The sequence below is a fragment of the Somniosus microcephalus genome, chromosome 32, assembly GCF_052327205.1.
Source record: "Somniosus microcephalus isolate GS21.2 chromosome 32, FLI_Smic_1.0, whole genome shotgun sequence".
Lineage (NCBI taxonomy): Eukaryota > Metazoa > Chordata > Chondrichthyes > Squaliformes > Somniosidae > Somniosus > Somniosus microcephalus.
In genome coordinates, this window is record NC_141018.1 from 2510756 (window position 1) to 2517828 (window position 7073).

Consider the following 7073-nt stretch of genomic DNA (forward strand, 5'->3'; position numbering starts at 1 on the left):
GTACTGGGGGAGCGCTGCACTATCGGAGGGACAGTTCTGAGGGAGCACTACATTGTCGGAGCGGCAGTAATGAAGGAGTGCCGCACTGTCGGAGGGGCAGTACTGAGGGAGCACCGCACTGTCGGAGGGTCAGTACTGAGGGAGTGCTGCATGGTGGGAGGGGCTGTATTGAGGGAGCGACGCACTGTCGGATGGGCAGTACTGTGGGAACGCCACACTGTCAAAGTGGCAGTACTGTGGGAGCGCTGCACTGACGAAGGGGCAGTACTGAGGAAGCGCCACACAGTCGGATGGGCAGTACTGAGGGAGCGCCGCACTGTCAGATGGGCAGTACTGAGGGAGTGCCGTACTGTCAGAGGGGCAGTACTGAGGGAGCACCACACTGTCGGAGGGGCAGTACTGACAGAGCACCGCACTTTTGGAGGGGCAGTACTGAGGGAGCGCCGCACTGTCAGAGGGGCAGTACTGAGGGAGCACAGCACTGTCGGGTTGGCGGTACTGAGTGGGCGCCGCACTGTCAGAGGGGCAGTACTGAGGGAGCGCCGCACTGTCGGAGGGGCAGTACTGACAGAGCACGGCACTGTTGGAGGATCAGTACTGAGGGATCGCCGCACTCTCGGAGAGACAGTTCTGAGGGAGCACTGCAATCTCGGAGGGGCTATACTGATATAGCGCTGCACTCTCAGAAGGGCCATATTGAGGGAGTGCCGCACTGTCGGAGTGGCAGTACTGAGGGAGCACCGCAATGTCGGAGGGGCAGGACTGAGGGTGAGCTGCTCTGTCGGAGGGGCAATATTGATGGAGCGCTGCACTGCCGGAGGGGCAGAAATGTGTGAGTGCTGCACTGTCGAAGTGACAGTTCAGAGGGAGCACTGCACTGTCGGAGGGGCAGTACTGAGGGAGCGCCGCATTGTGGGAGGATCAGTATTGAGGGAGCGCTGCACTGTCGGAGGGGCAGTGCTGGGGGAGCGCCGCATTGTTGGAGGGGCAGTACCGAGGTAGCGCCGTACTGTCAGAGGGGCATTACTAAGGGAGCGCTGCACTAATCTGAGGGGCAGTACTGAGGGAGAGCTGCACAGCCGGAGGGTCAGTACAGAGGGAACGCCGCACTGTCGGAGGGGCGGTAAAGAGGGAGCGCCGCACTGTCGGAGGAGCAATAATGAGGGTGCGCCGCACTGTCGGAGGGCAGTAATGAGGGAGCGCTGCACTCTCGGAGAGGCAGTACTGAGGGAGCGCCGCACTGTCGGAGGGGCAGTAATGAGGGAGCGCTGCACTGTCATGGGGGGCAGTACTGTGGGAGCACCACACAGTCTGAGGGGCAGTACTGAGGGAGTGCCGCACTGTCGGAGAGGCAGTACTGAGGGACCAACACACTGTCGGAGGGTCAGGACTGATGGAGTGCTGCATGGTGGGAGGGTCAGTACTGAGGGAGCGCTGCACTGTCGGAGGGGCAGTACTGAGGGAGCGCTACACTGTCGAAGGGGCAGTACTCAGGGAGCGCCGCACTGTAGAAGGGGCAGTACTGAGGGAGCACCACACTGTCGGAGGAGCAGTCCTGATGTAGCGCTGCACTCTCAGAGGGGCAGTACTGAGGGAGCGCTGCACTGTCGGAGGGGCTATACTGATGTAGCGCTGCACACTCAGAGGTGCCGTACTGAGGGAGCGCCGCACTGTCGGAGTGGCAGTACTGAGGGAGCGCCGCACTGTCGGAGCGGCAGTACTGAGGGAGTGCTGCACTCTCGGAAGGGCAGTACAGAGGGAGCACCGCACTGTCGGAGGGTCAGTACTGAGGGAGTGCTGCATGGTGGGAGGGGCAGTACTGAGGGAGCGACGCACTGTCGGATGGGCATTACTGAGGGAACGCCACACTGTCAATGTGGCAGTACTGTGGGAGCGCTGCACTGACGAAGGGGCAGTACTGAGGAAGCGCCACACTGTCGGATGGGCAGTACTGCGGGAGCGCTGCACTGACGACGGGGCAGTACTGAGGAAGCGCCACACTGTCGGATGGGCAGTACTGAGGGAGCACCGCACTGTCAGATGGGCAGTACTGAGGGAGCGCCGTACTGTCAGAGGGGCATTACTGAGGGAGCACCACACTGTCGGAGGGGCAGTACTGACAGAGCACCGCACTGTTGGAGGGGCAGTACTGAGTGAGCGCCGCACTGTCAGAGGGGCAGTACTGAGGGAGCGCCGCACTGTCGGAGGGGCAGTACTGACAGAGCACCGCATTGTTGGAGGGGCAGTACTGAGGGATCGCCGCACTCTCGGAGAGACAGTTCTGAGGGAGCACTGCAATCTCGGAGGGGCTATACTGATATAGCGCTGCACTCTCAGAAGGGCCATATTGAGGGAGCGCCACACTGTCGGAGTGGCAGTACTGAGGGAGCACCGCACTGTCGGAGGGGCAGTACTAAGGGTGAGCTGCACTGTCGGAGGGGCAATATCGATGGAGCGCTGCACTGCCGGAGGGGCAGAACTGTGTGAGCGCTGCACTGTCGAAGTGACAGTTCAGAGGGAGCACTGCACTGTCGGAGGGGGAATTACTGAGGGAGCGCCGCACTGTGGGAGGGTCAGTATTGAGGGAGCGCTGCACTGTCGGAGGGGCAGTACTGAGGGAGCGCCGCATTGTTGGAGGGGCAGTACTGAGGGAGCACCGTACTGTCGGAGGGGCAGTGCTGAGGGAGCGCCGCATTGTTGGAGGGGCAGTACTGAGGGAGCGCCGCACTGTCGGAGGGGCAGTGCTGAGGGAGCGCCGCATTGTTGGAGGGGCAGTACTGAGGGAGCACCGTACTGTCAGAGGGGCATTACTAAGGGAGCGCTGCACTAATCTGAGGGGCAGTACTAAGGGTGAGCTGCACTGTCGGAGGGGCAATATCGATGGAGCGCTGCACTGCCGGAGGGGCAGAACTGTGTGAGCGCTGCACTGTCGAAGTGACAGTTCAGAGGGAGCACTGCACTGTCGGAGGGGGAATTACTGAGGGAGCGCCGCACTGTCGGAGGGGCAGTGCTGAGGGAGCGCCGCATTGTTGGAGGGGCAGTACTGAGGGAGCGCCGTACTGTCAGAGGGGCATTACTAAGGGAGCGCTGCACTAATCTGAGGGGCGGTACTGAGGGAGAGCTGCACTGTCGGAGAGCCAGTACTGAGGGAGCGCTGCACTGTCAGGTGGGCAGTACTGAGGGAGCACTGCACTGTCGGAGGGGCAGTAATGAGGGAGCGCTGCACTCTCGGAGAGGCAGTACTGAGGCAGTGCCGCGCTGTCGTAGGGGCAGTACTGAGGGAGCGCCGCACTGTCGGAGGGGCAGTAATGAGGGAGCGCTGCACTGTCATGGGGGGCAGTACTGTGGGAGCGCCACACAGTCTGATGGGCAGTACTGAGGGAGCGCCGCACTGTCGGATGGGCAGTACTGAGGGAGCGGCGCACCGTCAAAGGAGCAGTACTGAGGAAGTGCTGCACCGTCGAAGGGGCAGTACTGAGGGAGCGCCACACTGTCGGAGGGGCAGTACTGAGGGAGCAACACACTGTCGAAGGGCCAGTACTGATGGAGTGCTGCATGGTGGGAGGGTCAGTACTGAGGGAGCGCTGCACTGTCGGAGGGGCAGTACTGAGGGAGCGCTATACTGTCGAAGGGGCAGTACTGTGTTAGCGCCGCACTGTCGGATGGGCAGTACTGAGGGAGCGCTGCACTGTCAAAGGGGCAGTACTGAGGGAGCGCTGCACTGTCGAAGGGGCAGTACTGAGGGAGCGCCACACTGTCGGAGGAGCAGTCCTGATGTAGCGCTGCACTCTCAGAGGGGCCATACTGAGGGAGTGCCGCACTGTCGGAGTGGCAGTACTGAGGGAGTGCTGCACTGTTGGAGGGGCAATATTGAGGGAGCGCCGCACTGCCGGAGCGGCAGAATGAGGGAGCGCTGCACTGTTGGAGGCGCAGTACTGAGGGAGCACTGCACTGTCGGAGCGGCAGCAATGAGGGAGCGCCGCACTGTCGGAGGGGCAGTACTGACGTAGCACCGCACTGTCGGAGGGGCAGTACTGAGGGAGCGCCGTACTCTCATTGGGACAGTTCTGAGGGAGCACTGCAATCTCGAAGTGGCTATACTGATGGAGCGCTGCACTCTCAGAGGGGCCGTACTGAGGGATCGCCGCACTGTCGGAAGGGCAGTACTGAGGGAGCGCCGTACTGTCGGAGGGGCAGTACTGAGGGAGTGCTGCACTGTCGGAGGGGCAATATTGAGGCAGTGCTGAACTGCCGGAGGGGAAGTACTGTGTGAGCGCTGCACTGTTGAAGTGACAGTTCAGAGGGAGCACTTCACTCTCGGAGGGGCAGTACTGAGGGTACGCCGCACTGTCGGAGGTGTAGTACTGAGGGAGCGCCGCACTATCCGAGGGGCAGTAGTGAGTGAGAGCTGCACCCACAGAGGGGCAGTACTGAGGGAGCGCTGCACTGTCGGAGGGGCTATACTGATGTAGCGCTGCACACTCAGAGGGGCCGTACTGAGGGAGCGCCGCACTGTCGGAGTGGCAGTACTGAGGGAGCGCCGCACTGTCGGAGGGGCCGTACTGAGGGAGTGCTGCACTCTCGGAAGGGCAGTACTGAGGGAGCGCTGCACTCTCGGAGAGGCAGTACTGAGGGAGCGCCGCACTGTCGGAGGGGCAGTAATGAGGGAGCGCTGCACTGTCATGGGGGGCAGTACTGTGGGAGCACCACACAGTCTGAGGGGCAGTACTGCGGGAGTGCCGCACTGTCGGAGAGGCAGTACTGAGGGACCAACACACTGTCGGAGGGTCAGGACTGATGGAGTGCTGCATGGTGGGAGGGTCAGTACTGAGGGAGCGCTGCACTGTCGGAGGGGCAGTACTGAGGGAGCGCTACACTGTCGAAGGGGCAGTACTCAGGGAGCGCCGCACTGTCGAAGGGGCAGTACTGAGGGAGCACCACACTGTCGGAGGAGCAGTCCTGATGTAGCGCTGCACTCTCAGAGGGGCTGTACTGAGGGAGTGCCGCACTGTCGGAGTGGCAGCACTGAGGGAGTGCTGCACTGTCGGAGGGGCAATATTGAGGGAGCGCCGCACTGCCGGATGGGCAGAATGAGGGAGCGCTGCACTGTCGGAGGGGCAGTACTGAGGGAGCGCTGCACTGTCGGAGGGGCAGTAATGAGGGAGCGCCGCACTGTCGGAGGGGCAGTACTGACGGAGCACCGCACTATCGGAGGGGCAGTACTGAGAGAGCGCCGCACTCTCGGTGGGACTGTTCTGAGGGAGCACTGCAATCTCGGAGTGGCTATACTGATGTAGCACTGCACTCTCAGAGGGACGTACTGAGGGATCGCCGCACTGTCGGAAGGGCAGTACTGAGGGAGCGCCGCACTGTCGGAGGGGCAGTACTGAGGGAGTGCTGCACTTTTGGAGACGCAATATTGAGGGAGCGCTGCACTGCCGGAGGGGAAGTACTGTGTGAGCGCTCCACTGTCGAAGTGACAGTTCAGAGGAAGCACTGCACTCTCGGAGGGGCAGTACTGAGGGAACGCCGCACTGTCGGAGGTGTAGTACTGAGGGAGCGCCGCACTGTCCGAGGGGCAGTAATGAGTGAGAGCTGCACTGTCGGAGGGTCAGTACTGAGGGCGTGCTGCATGGTGGGAGGGGCAGTACTGAGGGAGTGACGCACTTCCGGATGGGCAGTACTGAGGGAACGCCATACTGTCAAAGTGGCAGTACTGTGGGAGTGCTGCAGTGACGAAGGGGCAGTACTGAGGGAGCGCCGCACTGTCAGATGGGCAGTACTGAGGGAGCGCCGTACTGTCAGAGGGGCAGTACTGAGGGAGCACCACACTGTCGGAGGGGCAGTACTGACAGAGCACCGCACTGTTGGAGGGGCAGTACTGAGGGATCGCCGCACTCTCGGAGAGACAGTTCTGAGGGAGCACTGCAATCTCGGAGGGGCTATACTGATATAGCGCTGCACTCTCAGCAGGGCCATACTGAGGGAGCGCCGCACTGTCAGAGTGGCAGTACTGAGGGAGCACCGCACTGTCGGAGGGGCAGTACTGAGGGTGAGCTGTACTGTCGGAGGGGCAATATTGATGGAGCGCTGCACTGCCGGAGGGGCAGAACTGTGTGAGCGCTGCACTGTCGAAGTGACAGTTCAGAGAGAGCACTACACTGTCAGAGGGGCAATACTGAGGGAGCGCCGCACTGTGGGAGTGTCAGTATTGAGGGAGCGCTGCACTGTCGGAGGGGCAGTACTGAGGGAGCGCCACATTGTTGGAGGGGCAGTACTGAGGGAGCGCCGTACTGTCAGAGGGGCCTTACTAAGGGAGCGCTGCACTAATCTGAGGGGCAATACTGAGGGAGAGCTGCACTGTCGGAGGGTCAGTACAGAGGGAGCGCCGCACTGTTGGAGAGCCAGTACTGAGGGAGCGCTGCACAGTCGGATGGGCAGTACTGAGGGAGCACTGCACTGTCGGAGGGGCAGTAATGAGGGAGCGCTGCACTGTCGGAGGGGCGGTAAAGAGGGAGCGCCGCACTGCCGGAGGGGCAATAATGAGGGAGCGCCGCACTGTCTGAGGGCCAGCACTGAGGGAGCGCCGCACTGTCGTAGGGGCAGTATTGAGGGAGCGCCGCACTGTCGGAGGGGCAGTAATGAGGGAGCGCTGCACTGTCATGGGGGGCAGTACTGAGGGAGCGCCACACAGTCTGAGGGGCAGTACTGAGGGAGCGCCGGACTGTCGGATGGGCAGTACTGAGGGAGCGCCGCACCGTCAAAGGGGCAGTACTGAGGAAGCGCTGCACCGTCGAAGGGGCAGCACTGAGGGAGCACCGCACTGTCGAATGGGCAGTACTGAGGGTGCACAGCACTGTCGAAGGGGCAGTACTGAGGGAGCTCCGCACACTCGGAGGGACAGTTCTGAGGGAGCACTGCAATCTCGGATGGTCTATACTGATGTAGCGCTGCACTCTCAGAGGGGCCATACTGAGGGAGCGCCGAACTGTCAGAGTGGCATTACTGAGGGAGCGCCGCACTGTCGGAGGGGCAGTACTGATGGAGTGCTGCACTGTCGGAGGGGCAATATT